The following is a 20,522-nucleotide window of genomic DNA, read 5'->3' as shown; positions in this document are numbered from 1 at the left end:
GTAAGCTTTCAAATGATATATAGTTTGTCAATATTACTTAAGGTCTTTTCTAAGATATTATTGTTTTAAAAATATAATGGCAAGTGTCCCACCTGTGGGACGGTGACAGTTAACTGGTTTAAATATATTCAAATAAAAAACGGTTATTTTAAACTTAACAATATTACAGTTTTTACTGTCTTTTTCATCAAATAACTACAGTGAACAAGGTGTTACTACACTGTAAAAAATAAAACCGTAGTTTTTACGGTGGTTTTACAGACTTAACTTAAAATTTACAATAATAAACCTACCGTATTTCATTATCTGATACAATGTTAATTTATTATCTATTGTAGTAATGTTTTGCACCATTGTAATGCACAGACAACCAATCATTGTCACAGCTGCGATGAGAATCACATGATCAATCAAAGATAATCACAAGAAGATTAATACTTTTGTAAAGAAGCTGCACAGTGTCATTCACACAAACATTAAACACCATCATGATAAAAAAATATGCAATAAACATTAATTTAACAACATTAAATGTAACATAAAACCCTAATGTACATAACTGATTAGAAAAAAATAAATAAACTATGAGGAAACAGTTATTTCAACAAAACTTATAATGTGAAGTGTCACACAGGGAATTGTGGGAATGTCAATTTACGGTTTTTCACTGTAAATTATACAACGAGTTCTTTTTCAATTTCAAAAACTGTAAATTTGATGGTATTTTACAGTAAAATTACATTAGAGCACAGTTATTTACTGTATATAGTACGGAAACTTTCTGTAAACCAATTAACAGTTTTGCTCTGTAGGTCTTTTACCGTTTTTTAAAAAATAAAATTACGATTATTTTTTACAGCCATTGGATTAAATATTTTACTTGCATTTTTAACCCAATAGTGGAGTTTGTCCATATTTGACCCAAATTTGGGTTAAAACAACCCAGCATTTTTAGAGTGCAGGTAAAGCTTGTTACTTTTGCATTGTATGTTACTTTGAAAATATTTGTAATATAAAACCCTAATGTACAAAACAAAAACAAGAAAACTATGAAGAAACGGTTATTTTAAAAAAAGTGTCACACAGGGAATTATGTGGGAATGTCAATTTACGTTTTTTTCACTGTAAATTATACAATGAGTTCTTTTTCTATTTCAAAAACTGTAAATTTAACAGTATTTTACAGTAAAAATACATTAAATGTACCATGAGATCTATCAGTTATTTACCGTATATAGGACAGAAACTTTCTGTTCACCAATTAACAGTTGTGCACTGTGCCACTGCCATTTTTACAGTCTTTTACTTTATTTTTTACAGTATGTATAATGTATAGTGTACAGTGTAATAAACAGCACAAAGAAGAAGAAAAAGAAGAAGAAGAAAAACTAGTAATATTTCCTTCAGCAGGTTGAAATACCTGGAGCTAATGATGAAGAACGGACATGAGGCACAGTACTGAGTTCAGTCCAACAGCTTCTCATAACCATGATGAATATGGTGAGTGCATGTGTAATACTGTATTTAGTACAGTGGTCTACATTTGAACAACATTTCCTCTCTCCTTTGCTGATTCTTGTCTTTCACACAGCCTTTTATCTTTCAACTTCGGCCAAATGCTTTCTAATGGTAGACATCTCGCAACGTGTTTCACATCAAGCGTGAAAATGAAATAGGGAGGAAAGAAACACAGCTTTCGTATAATACAATCAATCTCTTGTTGGAGATCAGAGTTTATGTATGGGGTGCAGACACATATGAGCAAAAAAATAAAAAATAATTATACCTATTTGTATTCCGAAATGTGTTAGAGCACAATTATGCATTGCATTCTGAGTATAATAGTTTGTCTGTCATAGGCTATACAAGGCTGGCAATGGCACGAAAAAAGACTGCATTTGTGTATATTGTTTGGCAGAATTGCCACATCTCAAGAAATGAGTCTGAGGACCGTCCGGAGGGAATTTATCCTTCTGTACACACTCGACATATTGACTCATTCAGCCCGTGATTAATAGTCGTCGTGGGATCGCATCAGTTTAACCGCACACAGCTGAAGAAAATACAAAGAGAGAAAGAGGACTAATGAAGGGATATCAATGACATTTTAATCCACCGTATACTTCACTGGATATCATTCACAGAACATTGATTACGTTCATATAGTTCTAGTAATAGTAATAGTAGAGCTCACCACAACAGGAACTGCTAGGATTGAAACCACTCCAAAACCACATGACTAAAAGAAGATGAAGAAGTGAACAGAGGGGAAAAGGAAAAAGAGAGGAATTTTTGCCAGCATAAATGTGAAAAACGACTTTTTAATCTCAGATTTCTGAATGTTTTGTTCAATTTTTTTTCTCAATTGAGAGAATTAATTTTGCAACTGAGATAAATAAGTCATAATTGCAGGATTGTCTCACAATTCTGACTTTATTTCTCACAATTATGTGTTTATATCTCACAATTCTGGTAATAAAAGTCAGATTTGTGAGCAAAAAAAAACTGAAATTACCTTTCTTTATTCCATGATCAAAACAGGCTTTCATAAAAAAAAAAAAGAAGAAGAATTTAAAATAAATAAATAATTGTGTTGATAGCTAATGTTCATAGCAGTGGACTGGATTTACCATGAAGAATTAAAGCAGAAATTCATCAACTATTTACAACAATTTTTTAACAATTTTTTTTATTATTTTATTTTTTTGAGACAACCTCATAAGTTATCGGCAGGCCGATATTAGGCATTTTCTAAAATATCGGTATCGGTATTTCAAAAATAAAATAAAAACGGACGAATCACGCTTCAACCATGTCATGAGTGTTGTCAAAAAGTGCAGGTAAAGGGATAAGCAAGCTGATATTGTAATTATAAGGTAGCTTATAACTATAAGGCAATGTAGGGACTAATTATTATTTTATTTATCAGAACTTTAAAATATTTTGATGTTCCTCTGTTCTGTTGAGACAATAGAAACAAGTTCCTTTTTAAAATGCATTATCATATTATTTTAGTTAAAACTCATAAATAACTACAAATAACTCATAAATAACTACAAATAACTAATGTTAGGGAAATCTGTTAATATTTTGGTGCACGTTTCTGAAATAAGAATAATAATACAAGTAATATTGGCCGATATATCGAAATATCGGATTTTAAAACCAACAACAAATATTTGTATCGGTATCGGCCTTCAAAATCCTTTATCGGTCTGGCTCTGTTCAGAACACCACAGATCCCTCGACAAAAAGACATAGGATTTTTCCATTGGCTTTTGGATTATTGCACAAAATATTAAATTTTTAGATAATATTAATGATTCTTTTGATAATCAATGAATACAAATGCTCACAACTTTCGAAGCCTACATACAATCGTCAAAAGTAAAAAGTTTGCACTATAAACGAATAATTCATATATTCAACATGACCACTACTTTATTCTCTATTTAAAATTCATTAGAATAGTTTTCAAGAGTGCGATTATAAACACAACAAGGCTGTGAAAGCGAGAGTTCGACAACCTCTGTAGACCCATTTAGCCACTTGTTAGCAACTGACACAGCTCAAAAGGGGTATTACTGATGTATTTTATGTTGGAGAAATAAACATGAAAATATATTGTGCATATGTTCACGACAGAAGAAACCGATTGCTTTTGTTCAGCAAACACAGAACGTTCCCCTAACGTTCCCGAATGGTCCCATGAGGTTATTTTGTTGGGAACCAAACAAGAACGTTACAGGAATGTTCCATGTAGGTTATTTTTAGGTTCCATTTTGTTCCGGGAACGTTCCCTTAACCTTAAGGGAAAGTTCTAGGAACATTCTGGGAACCAAAAACTAACATTCCCAGAACCTAAATTTGTTTGCTGGGTGGGACGATGATATCAGAAACCCATTGCTTTTGGGACGATGGAACGAGAAATGCAAACTCGTTTGGTCAGAATAACAGGAAGTCTCACCCAAATTCACGCTATTGGTCGAGTCACACACTGACATTTCGGAAGCACAAACAAACAAAATGAGAGTGTTTACACACTTGAGGAAGTCAAACTTGCAACTGGCACTTTTTTAGTTGCAGAAAAAAAGAGTGCATTTATATGAAAGAATATTAAAAAGTGTAATAGTTGACCCTGAACCTGCTCTGTGTGGTTTGCGTGTGTTTCACCTCTCTGCTCTGTGTCTTTATAGTTTATCTCCGTTCTCATAGTGGGAAGATGCTGCGCAGGTTCACACTGTCCTGACGGGCTGCAGGAGGGAGATTTATCCACTTCCTGTTCCTCTCCACCAACAGCGCATGTTTAGTGTCACTTCTTTAGTGTGATAGATCTGACCCTGAGACAGCCTTAATCCTGTGTCTGGTCTCTTGATGTGAGTAACGCAGCATATAAAACAAATAAAGTGGACCCAAAAAAGTCACACTTAAAAATGTCTGAATGATTAAATAGAAAATATCAAAAAAAATCTCTTCGCTAACTTGTAATCGGCTGTTTTGGTGATTTTTAGTGGATGTATAAAGTCAGATTTTTTTTTGTGTGGGTATCTGTGCTTTGTTTGTTTTGGTTGTGTAACTGTGTGGATGAATTTGGTTATCCTACTACTCATAAAACATTTATACTAGGCTTAGGAGATATAACCAGTTTAGATGGAAAAGATCTCAAGCTGACAAGATGAAGACATGAAGCTTCACCCATTAATAGACATGATACTTCCTTGAAAAAAAAAAAAACCTAGCACAGCGCTACAACAACCATAATGAAACGCCCCTTCACTTCACAATAGATAATGCTTTACAAAGACATCCCTTACAATACCTATCTCACCTGTTGAGTGATAAAAACAACATTTTACAACATTTCAAATCACTCAGTTCTCGCCATATGCGAAAATCCAAGCCAATGTTGATTCTTGTTTTATTACGAGCTCTGTCACGTTCTCTTTTCGTCAGCAGACTCTCCTCTGTTTGGCTTTTTTTTTTTACGGTGGTTCTCTCTAATTTCGGATTTGACACACAAACTGGCTGAGGGATGTAACTTATGTACGCAATTTCCCATGAAAACAATCTAAAATGTTAACTTTTATAATGGCCTTACCATAAATCATGGTAAAAACATGTTTCGGAAAAAGGTTTGAGGACTCATTATTTAAATTTGGTTCATTTTGAGAGAAAAAAAAAGAGGTGTACCCCTATAAAAACTATAATAGTATCTCAATGATATAAAAAATAACACTAGTTAAATGATATGTTAGTTAAATGTTTCACTTGAAATGTGTGCTTGTGCTTACTTTCTTACTTGGCCTGATATTTTATTATCGAATGCAATTGAGTCTCCGATGAGTTTTTGGGGCTGCTGAATCTGAATTGATATATAAATGGTCTTGCTGCTTCATGCTCAATCTGTTTAAAATGAAAATGAATCCAAGAATGATATGTAATGTTTGCTGCCCAGTTGTTCCATCATTCGGGGTTCAGTTGAGAGCGGGCACTAACTTTGAGTCATAAACTGGCATTCTGGTGCCTGTGACCCATGCCAGTTTTTATATTTCTAAGCAAATGTTATGGAAAGGAAAATAAAAGAGGAATATGTGCGTTATTGTGAGCGGTTCCAGGTTTGTGTCAGAGCTTCCTGTGGGCCAAGCTTGGGTAATGCTTGGGCTGCGGATCATCACTGTGGCGATAGTGAAGCTCTGGCAGGCGAAGTGACGGGTCGCTTGGTCCAAAGGAAACACAGCGAGATCTGTGTTTGTGTGTGTGTGTCAAAGAGAGAGAGAGAGAGAGAGAGAGACGGGTCAGGGGCAATCGTTAATTCAACACTCACTAGTGAGCTTAGAGACCATCTCAGGCTGACCTTGTGATCTACTCCAGATCAAGACGACTCAAGAGTCCTGCAGTGATGAACGCACAACCAACTAACCAGTTCCATATGACCTTTCTGCTCAGCCTTTTCACTGGTTTTTGCTTATGCTGCCTTCAAGTGCGATTGGAAATGTCCTGCTTCTCACTGTTTGTCACTTTCAAGTGCTTTGTTTTTGGAGGATGCCAGGTACATTCTTGTCCATTTCTTGAGTAAATCTTAATAAGGCCAAAATTCAGGCTATAGTTAGTCAGTCATGACAAGATAGTTAGTCAACATCCAATGGATTTTGAATAAAATAACACTGGGACATCTCGAAGATTAATCCTGAAAGCATCTGTTATATCTTTGAAAAAGCAGTTTTACATTTCTTAAAGGAGTAGCTCACTTTTACTTTTGCTGATAATTTAGTCACCCCCATGTCATCCAAGATGTCCATGTCATTCTTTCTTCAGTCGAAAATAAATTAAGGTTTTTGATGAAAACATTCCAGGATTTTCTCCATATAATGGACTTCAATGGGGTCCAAATGGTTCAAGGTCCAAATGAGAGTTTCAGTGCAGCTTCAAACGACACCAGACGATGAATAAGGGTCTTGGACTCTTCGAGTCATGACTCGAAAAAAGATTTGTTCATTTTGATGAACGAGTTTGAACAGGAGAGTCACGAACGCGCATCACAGAACAGAGCAAGGCGAGCATTTGTGCTTAGAAAACTTAAACTTTGTTATTTATTTTTGAAATGAGCGATCATTTCGCTAGATAAGACCCTTATTCATCGTCTGGTGTCGTTTAAAGCCCTTTGAAGCTGCACTGAAACTCTCATTTGGACCTTGAACCGTTTGGTTCCCATTGAAGTCCATTATATGCAGAAAATCCTGGAATGTTTTCACCAAAAACCTTAATTTCTTTGCGACTGAAGAAAGAAAGACGTGGACATCTTGGATGACATGGGGGTGAGTAACTTATACATCTTAACATCTTCAACATCTTAAAGGGATAGTTCAAGATGTAAGTAGCTAAACTAAACATTTAAAAGTTTGCCACTCTTTTTGGATTGAAATGTTGCACAGCCAACAGAAATATCAGAAATGCAAACTAATACACTTTTTTCTGATTTCACCAGAACTGCGAATTATAATTTATGTGATTTGTGTAATTTGATTCCCCTTGGCCCCGATCCTCACTAGCAAGCTCAATTTTGGGACCTCAGTATTTATAAAACCCTGCGTACATCCCTGATTGTAACGGCAAGGGAAACCAATACAAATAATAAAATAATGAAATGTGACATATTTAATGCCAGACCCAACTCGGAAACTCAGTTTCCCGAACATGAATATGACTTCAGGAGCCACTGATGTCCATTTTACAAGTAGTAAACTTGTATTTCTGATAATAGGCAAGCATCACTCTTGTGCATATTTGGGTTTGACAGATTTGAACACACACCACACCTATAACTAGTCCCGCACTGTTCAATAGTACAGACATTAATGATATTAAAGTGATCAGACTAGCAAACGTCTGCAAAAGGGCTATTTAGACTTGGGCCAGAAAGCAAAAACCACCAAGGATAGAAACATTCAGAACACCCTAGAAACCACATCGTAATGCCCTGGCAACCAAGTTTTGCACAGTCCAGCACCTGTCACATTAATGTAAAAATCTCATTTGCTTGAACAATTTGTGTAGCCAAGATGTCCTCACAAGGCTAGAAATACATTACAGATTGCGTTACTGGCTCCAAAACACACACACACACACACACAGAGAGAGAGAGAGAGAAAGAGAGAACAACCACTAAATCAGGCTACAGTTAGTCAGGGGACTGTCACATTCACAGGTCATTTGAAACAATCACTCACAATATGAGCTAAACTGAGATAGCAACAGGTTAGCGTGCCAAATCTTGGCCGATAGTATTGTGTAAAGCGTGCTGTGAATTATCGGCCTCCCACCAAATAAGAGCAGGTACACGAGCGCTTGATATCTCAGGCAGTGACCTTCCTCTGCACCCTATAAGGTCAACAACCTATTTTAAATGTTTTTTTCTTCTATATTTTGAAAATGGTGCCTGTTAGTTCCCAGCATGCTTTGCATATAGTTGAATTAAGAGAGAATAAATGTTAAAATTAAGTGTTATTTTATATTTTTTGGAGAAATTTAGAAAAGGTGAAGACTTGATTAGTGTGTATTTGTGTTTAATGTAAAATTACATTGGAATTATTAGAACCATTTAAATTACAGATGTGGAGAAGAGTGGAGCATTTTGTTTGGCTGTCGACATGATTTAACTCTTTTCTGTTGCTTTGGTTGAAGGAGCATGGAAAACTTAGCCGTAGTCTATCAATTTAATTATGTGTCACTAAAATAAATGAAATACTAATGGATTAATGAATATAAAAAATACCTGAATCATGCCAGGAAGCCTTTAAAAATTCATGTTGAGACTACTTAAATTGGGTCAGTTAAAATGACTTAACTTCATGATGTTGAAGTTACATGAACAAATTATGTTTGTTTAACGTAATCCAGTTATGTTGAATCTGTTGACGAAATAAAATTAATTAAAGCCAACATATCATTCAGTGTATGCTATTCTGAACATGAGTACTACTTTGTTAGTTGGCTATGTTTAAATACCATACTGCACTATTTCTGCAAGACGGTATGTACTGTATGAAATAAACTGGAAATAATTACAGCCACCATCATCCTCATACTCAATCCTTGATGAGGCTACTAAGAGTTCAGAGTCAGACATTTATATATATATATATATATATATATATATATATATATACAAAGTATATATGAAGAGTTCAGATGCAAAAGCCTCTAAATGCCATTTGAAATTTTCTTCTTTAATGATGATTTTTATCAAACTTGTATATTTAAGTTCAGTAATTTCACTTAAATGGCAATGATAATTACCTATGAATTGTTATTTAAGTGAAATTAATGAAATAAAATATACAAGTTTGATAAAAATCATCATTAAAGAAGAAAATTTCAAATGGCATTTAGATATATATATATATATATATATATATATATATATATATATATATATATATTATACGTACTGTATACATAAGAACATATAAATGTCACTTTCTGGATTAAAAATGTAATGTGAGGTGAGATGAGATGAGATGATCATTAAAGGTGAGGTAGCGAAAACAAAATGGCAGTCTAAAATGCTAGTTTGAAATATTCATTGGTTCATAGCTCTTTATATTGCCTAAAATAGGCAGTATAGAGTATATACTCTGCAGCATGCAATATGCTAGTATTTCATTTTAAACACATACACATTTCTTTCTGGTACTGTTTTCTGTTTTCAAACGCAGTCATCATGTGAAGTTAATGAACAGGAGAGCAGAGGCATTGTGACTAACCCTGCCTGATAACCAGAGAGATCCAAGCTCTTTTATCGCCTGAGACCCTTTGGCATGTCCACAGAAATCCATGCGCTGTGTCGCAAAGCTGCCTAATCTTCTCAAAGCTATGCTTAACATTCCTCCTCATTTCTTGAGGAAAGCAAAGAGGGGCCGTCATGCGTTTTTTGGAAGTATGTGTGTGTGTGTGTGTGTGTGTGGTGCTTAATAGAAAACATTTTTTTTTTTCCACATCCGCTTCTGTTCAGGGTTTTGCATGCCCAAGAAAACTCGAAGGACTCTGCTTTTGGGATGTGGTAGTGGTTGTGAGCAGCTTTTGGCACATTAAGCTGTTTTCTAATGGTCGGAGTAATCATTAAAAAACTAATGACCCAGCTAACCTCAACATACTCGATCTGTGATCTTTAAAACACATATCAGGTTACAAATGGTTTTGGTTTTGAGCAAAAATGCTGCACATAATCCCAAAAAAGCAAGATAACTGAGTATCTGAATGACCTACCATTAGCCAAAATGTGTAATATATACCACACACACACACACACACAAACCCGAACCCCTGCCCCTTTTCAAAAGTTATCAAAAGTGCCCTTCTCAAACAAATATCAATGATAATATATGTTGGTCAATAAAAAAAAGCATTATAATTAACATGACAATATGTACAAAACTAAAGTACCCTAAATTCATGTTTTTGTTTTTTTTGGATTATTATTTATTTATTTATTTTTTTGGAAGGTTTTTGTTTTGTTTTGTTTTTGTTTCTCAAAAAGGATGAATTATGATATTTTGTAAAGAGAAAACAGTAACCATTTCAAAGCTAGATGTGTAAAAGGGGAAGGCAAATATGAGTTACGGCCTGTTCACACCGGGACGAATTTCGCGCGCGTTACTCGCCGACATTTAACGCCTCGTGACTAAACAAAAGGCGCCAATGTGAGTGTTCACACCGACGCGTAAAAGCGTCATTCTTTTAAAAACGCCTCGGGTCCGGTTTTTTAGTTTGGCGCGCCGCGTCAAAAACTATCCGACCAATGAAATTGGCGCTTTTGCTCACGTGTTTGGAGCTTCTGAAGAGACAGTAAAACACAACTTGGGGGCGCTCAAACACAAAACGGTCTTGCCGAGCACACATATGCAACGGTGAAGAAGATATACGTGTGGCCGTCTACACAAAATAAAACGTGGAAGATGCGAGGCAAGATGAATGTAGAGCTGCTGGTCTCGTTGGTGTTAGAACATAAAGAACTATATGACAAACGCGACAGGGACTACACACATCTTGATAAAAGAGAACTGTTATGGAGTGGTATTGCATGGCAAGTGGGCGCCATCTAATGTCAGGGAATGAATTTGCATGTTCACTCGGCTCATCGTCAGCGAAAAACGGTTGGGTGTGAACACAAAAAACGCGTTGAAAAACGCTGACGAATAACGCGCGGTGTGTACGGGCCTTTAGCTTCTTCCTTCTCCTTTTTTTTTCCTGTATTTTTTCTTTTCTTTTGAACATGCTGAGATTTTGTTCCTATTATTTTTTGTTAAAATCGGTTCTGTTACCAATGACCATGTTCTGAAGAGGAAAAGGAAAATTAAATAAATTATTCATTATTCATCATCATTTATTTTTGCGCATCTGTCAGTCTGATGCGTCGTTGCTATGGGTTGCGTGTCTTGCCTCGGACTTGACTGAAGGGGTCAGTCTCCATTTTGTGGAGTGGTGTGGACGGCAGGCGTAACCGTAGCAAAAGTTATTAGTTTTAAAACGGAAATGCACTAGTGCCTTGGGAACCGATGCTCTTGAGCCAAATATGGTTCTTTCAGTGAGTATACGTTTTGACAGCAGGAATAAAAGATCAGAGATGATCTTCTGTCCTTACCCTTACTCATGGGCATCTGTCTTTTTTATAGGTGGAACAGCAGTGGTTGAAAGATGCCAGGAAAAGGAATGAAAAAGGACAAATGGAAAGTCACCCCGATCCTGCCAGTGCCGAACAGTATCTGCCAGTGAGAAAGCTACCCAAAGGGTAAGACCAAAGTAAGCAGTGCTGGAAAATAAAATGAACTCTCCAGCTTTTCACTTCATATTCTGACTCTGTGCAGATGAGTCACAAAGGTCTGCACACGTTCTCATCTCTCCACACACTTTCCATTCCTTCTCTATCCAACATTACCAAAGTCTTTTGATTCAGTCCGTTTTGCTTTTATGATAGTAGACCATGTTACCTCTGGGAACATTTAACAATATAAAATGTATTTCAGACTTCAGTATGCACTTAGATAACCAGTCCAAGACCCACAATATTGCATGGAGCATCTATTGGAGTGAGACATATGCAAAATGCCTGCAGTAGAGATTACTGCTGTTGGTTATTGTTTTGATTCGCGGGGAATGCATGAACGGAAAAGAAAATGTAAACTTTCAAAGCAAAAGCATCTGCCAAATTCAGAAATGTCAGAAATGCTGCTCCATTTGCCTGGAATCAGTTACAACTTAAACTACATCTTAGAAAATTGGTCCCACTAAATTACAGTTTTCCTCAGTCGCTCTGGTGCATTTCTCAGATCACAACTGAAATTCTCAAAACTACTTGTTCAACATCATCTAGTCCCTTGTGCACATCATAAAAGCAATTTCTTGTACTTTTAAACAAACTGCAAATGCTTTGGTATATTCATGCATTTGATTATGTACAAACGTCTGCTGTTTCCTACATTTTCAATTGCTTATGTCAAGTTGATCAAAATACACTCACCTAAAGGATTATTAGGAACACCGTTCTTACTAATGCTGTGTTTGACCCCCTTTCGCCTTCAGAACTGCATTCATTTTACATGGCATTGATTCAACAAGGTGCTGAACCAATTTGAAATGATTTGAGCTTTGTGACATGGTGCATTATTCTGCTGGAAGTAGCCATCAGAGGATGGGGACATGGTGGCCATAAAGGGATGGACATAATGCTCAGGTAGGCCGTGGCATTTAAACGATGCCCAGTTGGCACTAAGGGCCTAAAGTGTGCCAAGAAAACCATTACACCACCACCACCAGCCTGCACAGTGGTAACAAGGCATGATGGATCCATGTTCTCATTCTGTTTACGCCAAATTCTGACTCTACCATCTGAATGTCTCAATAGAAATCGAGACTCATCAGACCAGGCAACATTTCTCCAGTCTTCAACTGTCAACAGAAGAGGCCAAGATTGACATATTTCGGATGAAAAAAGGGCCACTATTGTTTCTAACCAATCAGATTTGAGGGAGTTTATATCAAGTTCAGGGTTAGGGTTTGGTGCTTCTACATCAATGTTATTCACCTATAATTCCCCTCTGACTTTAGGGATAATTTATGGTTAGGTTTAGGATAAAATTTTCAGACAGGAATGTTGTTCCAGGATTAACAAAAGAGGTTGACCCAGGAACATGTCTAAGTTGGAGAAATCTATGACCCGCTTCTAAATTATGAACAAACTGTGAAAAGTTCCTTTACCCAGGGTTAAAAGCAGGGTTTAGCACGACTAACCCAGGGTATTCAAATCCAGAACACCCTAGCAACTAGGGCTGGGTATTGAGACAAATTTCACAATTCGATTCGATTTCGATTCACGAGCTTTCAATTCAATTCGATTTCTATTACGATTCGATTCAATATCGATTATTTTGGATATCAGTTACAATAAATGGCATTTTTTCTCAAGGGAATTAAATCTCTTAACTAATGATGTAAACTATGGGAGACTAGTTGTAGCCTACTAGGCTTCATTAGCCTAATAGGAAGGTAATAATGAATGAATCACTTAAATTACACTTTTATTTATTTTTATAATAAGAAGATTATATGAAATATAAACATTTAAATGGTGGCTGTCATAAAAACTTGCCAGATTTATTCAAATATGAAGGTAATAATGAATGAATCAATTAAATTACACTTTTATTTATTTTTATAATAAGAAGATTATATGAAATATAAACATTTAAATGGTGGCTGTCATAAAAACTTGCCAGATTTATTCAAATATGCATTAAATATTGAAGAACTTTAAGATTATAATGCATATGTAATATAGTGTATATATTTAGCAAAATGCTCCTCTCTGGAGTTATTTTTTCTATTTGACTAACGAGTTGATGTGGGTTTTCTGAGGTAAATATGACGATACATGACATTGATTACAAGCTGTTTAACTGACGTCTTTCCACGGTTGAAACGCTGATTGATGCGAATGAATGTGACATGATACGGATTTCGATAAGTTGTACTCTATCTTTTAACACACTTTCAGATGCTCATTCATGTTTATTTCGCGCTGTGACTGGTATTATTAACCCGGAAGTGAGATCAGCGCTGCTGCTTCTCTGGAGCTGCGCCAGAGCGATCTCACGCCACAGCGCCAAAACACTATTTATTTTTTTGAATTTCTAAAGAAAATGGACGTAATTTGAAAATTAAGACTTTGTTTCATATCAATAGTAACAAAGGACAAAAATTATTGCGATTTTTTGAATGCGCGCGGCCGCGATACAATGTCCCATTCATTCAAATGAAACAGGATGACTAATCGATTCTTGAGACTTAAGAATCGATATCGGTTCGTAAAAATGAGAATCGATTAATATCGAGAAATCGATATTTATTACCCAGCCCTACTAGCAACCACTTAGCAACTACCCAAATCACCTTAACAAACCTGTAGCAATGACCTGGCAACCACATAGAACACTCTCGCACCATAGCAACACCTCTCACATTTTGTTCAGTCTAATTTATACATGCCTTCTTTTGAGACACAAACACTGATCGCTGCTTGATAAGCCCCTTCTCATGCTCTATCCCTCTCTTTTTGTTGAGGTATGTTTGCAGTTGCTGTGTACACAGGTCCCATGGTCTTCTTTTACAGAGCTTTTGGCCCGACTGAGAGGGTCCGTGATAAGGCAGGCATTAGCCAGCTGCGGGGCCCCGGGGAGCTCAAACATTACGCCACTGAGTAAACTCAACACGGGGCCTCTGGAGGCACTGACTGTATTGTTGTTCAGTCCAGAGCCGAGCAGGGTTCATGTTTGCAGAAGAAAGAACGTAACTCATATGGCCCGGCTTATCGCAAGATCCGAGCGCTGCCCTGCCGTCTGTTCTTAAGAGCCACAAACAGGACGCAACTTTGTTGTTTTCTATATTTATAGCAGCCCTAAAATAGAATTAGGACATTTAAGTCACACATAAATTGCATTCAAAAAGATCTGTTATTTGCACGCAAATGCATTTCAGCACTTTCTAAGTGATATTAATTATTTTATTGGATGTAAGATAGTTCTAGGGGGGAAAAAAAAATCTCAAAACACTACCAATGCTTATTTTTGTGAGGACATCTTGCCGTATGAGACATCATTTATCCAGTGTTTGTTATGGAAATACATGCGGCCTCCACAGGAAAAGAGTAAAGCGTTTGGAAATGACACACAATACTAATGGCAAACAAATGCAGTGGGGAAAACAACGTATGGCCTGTTACAAATGACAAATCTGCTCTTTAGCACCCCCTAGTAGTATTTATGGGCTATGTGATGTGCATTAGAGAAGTTATTATAATTTAAAATGTATTATAAACACAATATTTACTTGTGTTGCTTTGTTATTTTTTCTAAGAGAAAAAAGTCTGAAGAGTCTTTATGGAGTTTTTTTTCATTTGGCATAGTGCATATAATGCACCCATATGACTCATGTGCTATATATTCAATACAAATTTAATTTATTTGTATAGTGCTTTTCATAAAACATAATTTATATACAGAAAATGCAATATATCTTTATGAGATAACTTAGAAGCAGTTTGGTACTTGTTATTAACAAACAGTAGCTATCAAAGCTATTCAACGGAGGGTTAAGAGTAGATTGAATATTTTATTAATAATAATGATATAATGTAATGTAATATAATTATATAAAACATTAAAAATGTTTTATTAATAATAATGATAATGTAAAAATAATTACTATAATAAGAAATAATAAAACTTTCTATAACAAAATATAGTGCTGCGTAGTTGCTGCATGTTTGATAATATCGACAATATTCTTTTGAATAGACTCGAAAATTACATTGGAATTATTGGAAATGAATTGGCATGGTTCAAATCATATTTATTCAACCTTTACCAATTTGTAGCAGTAAAATTAAGAGGTGTCATATCGATCAAGTTCAGTATGGAGTACCACAAGGCTCAGTTCTAGGACCAATGCTTTTCACACTACACTGTACATGCTACCCAAGTTGGGAGATATCGTAACGAAGCATGGCGTTAGTTTTCACTTTTACGCTGTTTGTGCCATGACGAAACATACCAATTAAAAAATTAACTGAATGCATATATAATATATGATACATTCTGGGGGGAAAAAAACACAGATTCTAATTATTGGAAACCTCCAATATTATTGGAAACCTATCTAGGTGATAACATATAATACATCCGTTTTTTTGCAGAACTGCTTTATAGATTCAATTATCTAATTTAATAATTGAAGATCTTTAAAACAGAACTGAATCAACACCGAACTGGCTTCAGCTGAACAACAGCCGAAATGCATAATTTACCTGTTGTCACTATAAAGTAGCTTTAAAACAGTCTGTATTGTACAAAACGAATATGTAATGAATAAATGTGACTTTTATTATCATTATTTTATTTGTATTTTTATGTTTTTAACTGGTTCAGGAACTGACTCATTTGGGTACAAACAAACGTATTTACTAAAATAAATCGGAATACTCAGAAATTACCCCGATATATGTTTGTGGCCTTTTTGTAAAAAAATTTAATTGGGGAAAAAAGCACACCTTTCCTCAACAAATCACATGGTTTGTGGGATATGCCCGGAATCAGGAATTTAAAACTTAGGGTTAGAGATGTAAACAATCCCCGAAACTCTTAAGTATGAGAAATAGCAATAGTGATGCTTGTCTTAGCAAGAGGCACTAATTGAAAACCTGCACAGAGATGTCTATTTATAGCCGTGCTGTGAATGGAAAAACACTTTAGGACCTGAATACAATGAACGAGAGGAGCTGTGGGCTTTTACTAAACGCTACAGTTTAATAGAGCCCCTCTGTGCCTGATGAGTTACAGTGGGAAGCGAGGACAGTAAACACACCTAAACAGCTGTCAGCCGCTTCCGGTGCTTAACTGAGCCCTCGCTGGCGGGACAGCCTATTGTACACATGGCACCGTTGCCAAGGCGATGTCAGCAAGCTCTGGGACCTGTCACAATAGGTTGTGTTCTATCTCCGTGGCAACTGCGAGCCAATCAAGAATAATGGGGTGGCGGGACGCAGAACGGATGGGCTTCCTCGCTCAGACCCCTGCGTGGATAATTAAAACAGGAGAGAAGCCAGAAAAACAGAACAAGGGCATTTGTTGAAAGTGTTGCTTTCAGGGCACGTTTCCCGGTTTGCGATGTTTTGTGTTGTGCAAATGGTGTGCATACAAATGCAAAGGTGTTTTTGACTCGCTTATAATGTAGACGTGGACGTCCAGTAGTAGTAAAGCTCTTTATTAACACTCGCCAAACGGGTGTAAAAACAGTGTTGACGAAGTCACTCACTAGTAGTTAACTGGTTTTTATGAATTATAAATATGCATGAACATGAACAACGCTTGGAACAGTTGACGGGCCAAATATTCGAGCTTAAGAGGAAGAGAAAAGGAGCTCATTTCATAACGAATACTAAACTGAGCTCTCTTTCACGTCTTCTTGCACTTGAGCGGTGATAAAATTATGGCAAAAAATAGCGAGTATCAGAGTAAGCATCGCCGGTTATGTCTTAAGTGAACGTAAACAGTTGAGAAAGTAAACGCATGTGTACAGTATCAGTATATAAGATCTGTGCATTCGCTCTTAAAGTAACAGCAGCCTGATATTCCTGCTTTTTTAATGATAATCAAACAGCAAACTACAAAGAAAAAAATCACTTCGTCTCTAACTTTTGTAACTTAATTCATTTATGCAAAGAAGACTATGCAGTGTTATTTTACTTTTTTAAATCCCTGTACCTGAAAACTACTGTCAGACCTACCTGAGAAACACTGTTTATTTCACATGTATCTTTGTTATATTGTATTTATTTGCGCTTTTGCTTGCAATTTGATTATCTGTTCTTATTTTATTACTAACTGTTTACTTCGCCAAATGATTTCAGTTATTTCAAAGGTCCTTATGCAGAAAAAGAAAAGAAAATCTCATGGTTTTGTGTGTGTGTTTAACTATCTGGCACAAAAACCATGAGAATAAGGATTGAGTAATGACATTAAAACAGAACTAACAAAATATAGTGTGCTGCTTTTTTAGAGCACAAAGGATGTTGTTATAGGTAAAGTGTGTTGTTTATTCAGTTAAAAAAAAACTCCCTTATCCCAAATTTGTTTAAACATCCCACCGTGACAATACACAAAGTCACCAAAATACTAATGCAATAATAAAAAATATTGTCAAGTGTCCCCATGAATGGGTTCCAAAAATATCCATTAAAGGGTATGGATTTAATAAGCACAATGAATTATTGATTTAGGATCCAGTTGACATCAGCTCCTTCAAGTATCATAAAACAGGGCCGTTTTAAAATCTGTTTGACAAAAAAATTACAACTACAATATATGCAGCAGATCTTACGAAATATCTTAGATAAATTAGATATGTCCACATTACTTGTTTTTGGATTTCAGAGGGGCAATAATCTCAATAATATATTGATGTTGTTTTTCATATTTAATCTAATCTCACAATCCCCCCTATAGTTCAGTCATGAACCTCGGGACTGTGAAGATCAGCCATCTGATTTCTGTAAATACACTCTTATTAAGAAACCAGATAGTAATGATAACTCAGCATGGAGCTGTCAACATACAAGTTCCTCATGCATTATGGGAGATATCATCTGTTTAGTAAGAGACATGCTCGTTTATCTAATGTTTATTGAGGCTGTCAATTTTTATATGTGGTTGAGAAGCCATTAAGTTTGCTCATATAGCATTCATGAGAACAAATAGAGTTACATACATACACTACTGTTCAAAAGTTTGGGGTCAGTATTTTTTATTTTATTTTTTTTAAATTTTTTAATTCCGCAAAGAGCATTAAATCGATCAAAAGTGACATTGAAAACATTTGAATAATTTTAAAACGTTAATGGGATAGTTCACTTTGAAATGAATTTTTGGTATGTTTTATCTTTCCTCAAGGGCATCCAAGATGTAGGTGTCTTTGTTTCCACAGTAGTTTCAATTTTGATATTTTTAGGTCAAACCGTTCTTGTCTGTCAGTCATATAATGGAGGTCTATGGTCACCACCTCAAAGAGCATGCACAGAGAAGTCCAAATTAAACATGATTTAATGACTCGTAAATGTAAGTACACATTGATGGCCTAAGACACGAAACGAGCGGTTTGTGTGAGAAAACGAACAGTACTTATATTATTTTTACCTCTTGTAACCACAGCCACGTCCAAGTGATCTGAGGGCACGGGGCGATAGGTAAAAACGATATAAGTACCGTTACTAAAAATAAATGTTTCTTGGGCAGACAATCAGCATATTATAATGATTTCTGAAGGATCATGTGACACTAAAGACTGGAGTAATGATCACAGGAATTAATACATTTTAAAATATAATTGCAATAGAAAACAGGTAAACCTGTAAAATATGTAATATTTCACAACTTTACTGTTTTTACTGTATTTTTGATCAAAATAATCCAACCTTGCTGAGGCACTTACCAAATCCAAGCTTCTAAAGTGTTGTGTATGAGTATTTTTTTCCCTGCATATCGTAAAACCAACTAACATGATAAACAACTCCATATAACATTACAAAAGTTGTTAATAATATTGTGCATACTCTCACACAAACAACATGCAGTGGATTTTTTTACAGACATAAATGTTCCACTTTGCCCTGTTTTTTCGTCTTTCTTTTTGGCACACCTGGTCTGTTGTTTACAGGATATCTGCATTAGTGTTTGCTTGCCCAGGGTGAGCGGCGTCCCAGAATGAGTTGAGAGTGAAGGGTTGGGTTAAGTGTGGCTCCGGGCCAGCCGTCAGGAGATTGACAGACCTGTAATCCTCCTGTAAGCCCTCCTGAAGCACCACCAGGTGTGTGTGAGGAACCTGGGATTGAGGGATAAAGACAAAATAATGAAGCACAAAACTTTTGATTTAAATATTTTTGTTTCATATTATGTCTCTCTTAACCTCAAAAAGTTCTCCTCTCTGACTAAACAATGTAAAACTGAAAATGCGTAGATTTATTTATGGATAACTTTCTAAACCCAAATTAATAGACCATTGCCCTAAAAAAAAATTTGGTTTCAGAATTGCCATTTCTTGACACAGTGTTCAATTAATTTCGCAGTTGAACCTCTTGATCTAGAAATCTGGACATAAGCTTCACTAAATGGCGAATGTGCTCTTTTAACACAGAAACGTAACCCTCAGGAGCTCTTCGGTCATTTCTGACCGAAAAAATTTCTGTTTTGAATTTCTAAAAATCACAGCTTCATCGGAATGTTATGAAACTTGGTGACATTTCTGGAATTAGGTATGTGAATAGGGTTGGGAATCGTGAGAAATTTTCCGGTTCCGGTTCCGATTCCGGTTCCGCCAAACGATTCCGGTTCCGGTGTTCTGTCGATCTGTCCTACCTTGTCAGATTTTCCTACCGTAGCGCAAAATTATAGCCATATCTATCGGTTCATCCTACCTCGTCGTAAAATCCTACTGAGCGTTTCTGCTTCGCGTCTGTGACTAGTACATAAAATATTTCAGTGTAACTTTGCCGAATTTTCTTATTAGGCTATGTTACGGTGATTTTACAGTGAAAAGTAAGTTACCTCTTCAGATTGTCCTATGAAATAAACGGTAGGATGATTTTACGTTGCAAAATACCTCATCAGATTGTGCTACCAGTATGAAATAAACAGTGCAAAATGCCTCATCAGATTGTCCTACCAGTATGAAATAAACGAGTAGTATGATTTTACAGTGCAAAATGCCTCATCAGATTGTCCTACCAGTATGAAATAAACGAGTAGTATAATCGTGTGTGTGTTTATATTTTACACCAAACAATCAAATCAATTCGCCGCCAATTCATCAATTTAATGTGAGAGTAAACAGTTCTCATTACTGCTATTATATCTTTGTATAGTAATAATTGACATAAATAGTGAAAAAAGATCTCGCGCAAGTAGTAAAATATTATGGGC

The 20,522-nt window shown here is 35.9% G+C and overlaps 1 long non-coding RNA gene across 2 annotated transcripts in view; it reads right to left on the bottom strand.

Moving 5' to 3' along the window:
* Positions 1 to 549: 549 nt before the first annotated feature.
* The window catches only part of LOC148977116 (uncharacterized), a 60,398-nt gene continuing 40,425 nt past the window's right edge, over positions 550 to 20,522 (bottom strand). Inside the window, exons 2-4 of one of the 2 annotated variants that reach the window (XR_016145471.1) lie at positions 19,243 to 19,425; positions 2,195 to 2,239; positions 550 to 2,053 (exon numbers count right to left, since the gene is read on the bottom strand). This is a non-coding gene — a long non-coding RNA (uncharacterized LOC148977116). Of the gene's footprint in view, positions 2,054 to 2,194; positions 2,240 to 18,629; positions 19,426 to 20,522 lie in introns of those variants that run through there. The other variant, XR_016145472.1, reaches the window with a different exon arrangement.

This window comes from Pimephales promelas, chromosome 11 (genome assembly GCF_988280905.1).
Source record: "Pimephales promelas chromosome 11, fPimPro1.hap1.1, whole genome shotgun sequence".
In the NCBI taxonomy this organism is placed as follows: Eukaryota; Metazoa; Chordata; class Actinopteri; order Cypriniformes; family Leuciscidae; genus Pimephales; species Pimephales promelas.
Note: the sequence above shows the minus strand (reverse complement) of the source record. Positions and strands in the feature narration are given on the sequence as shown.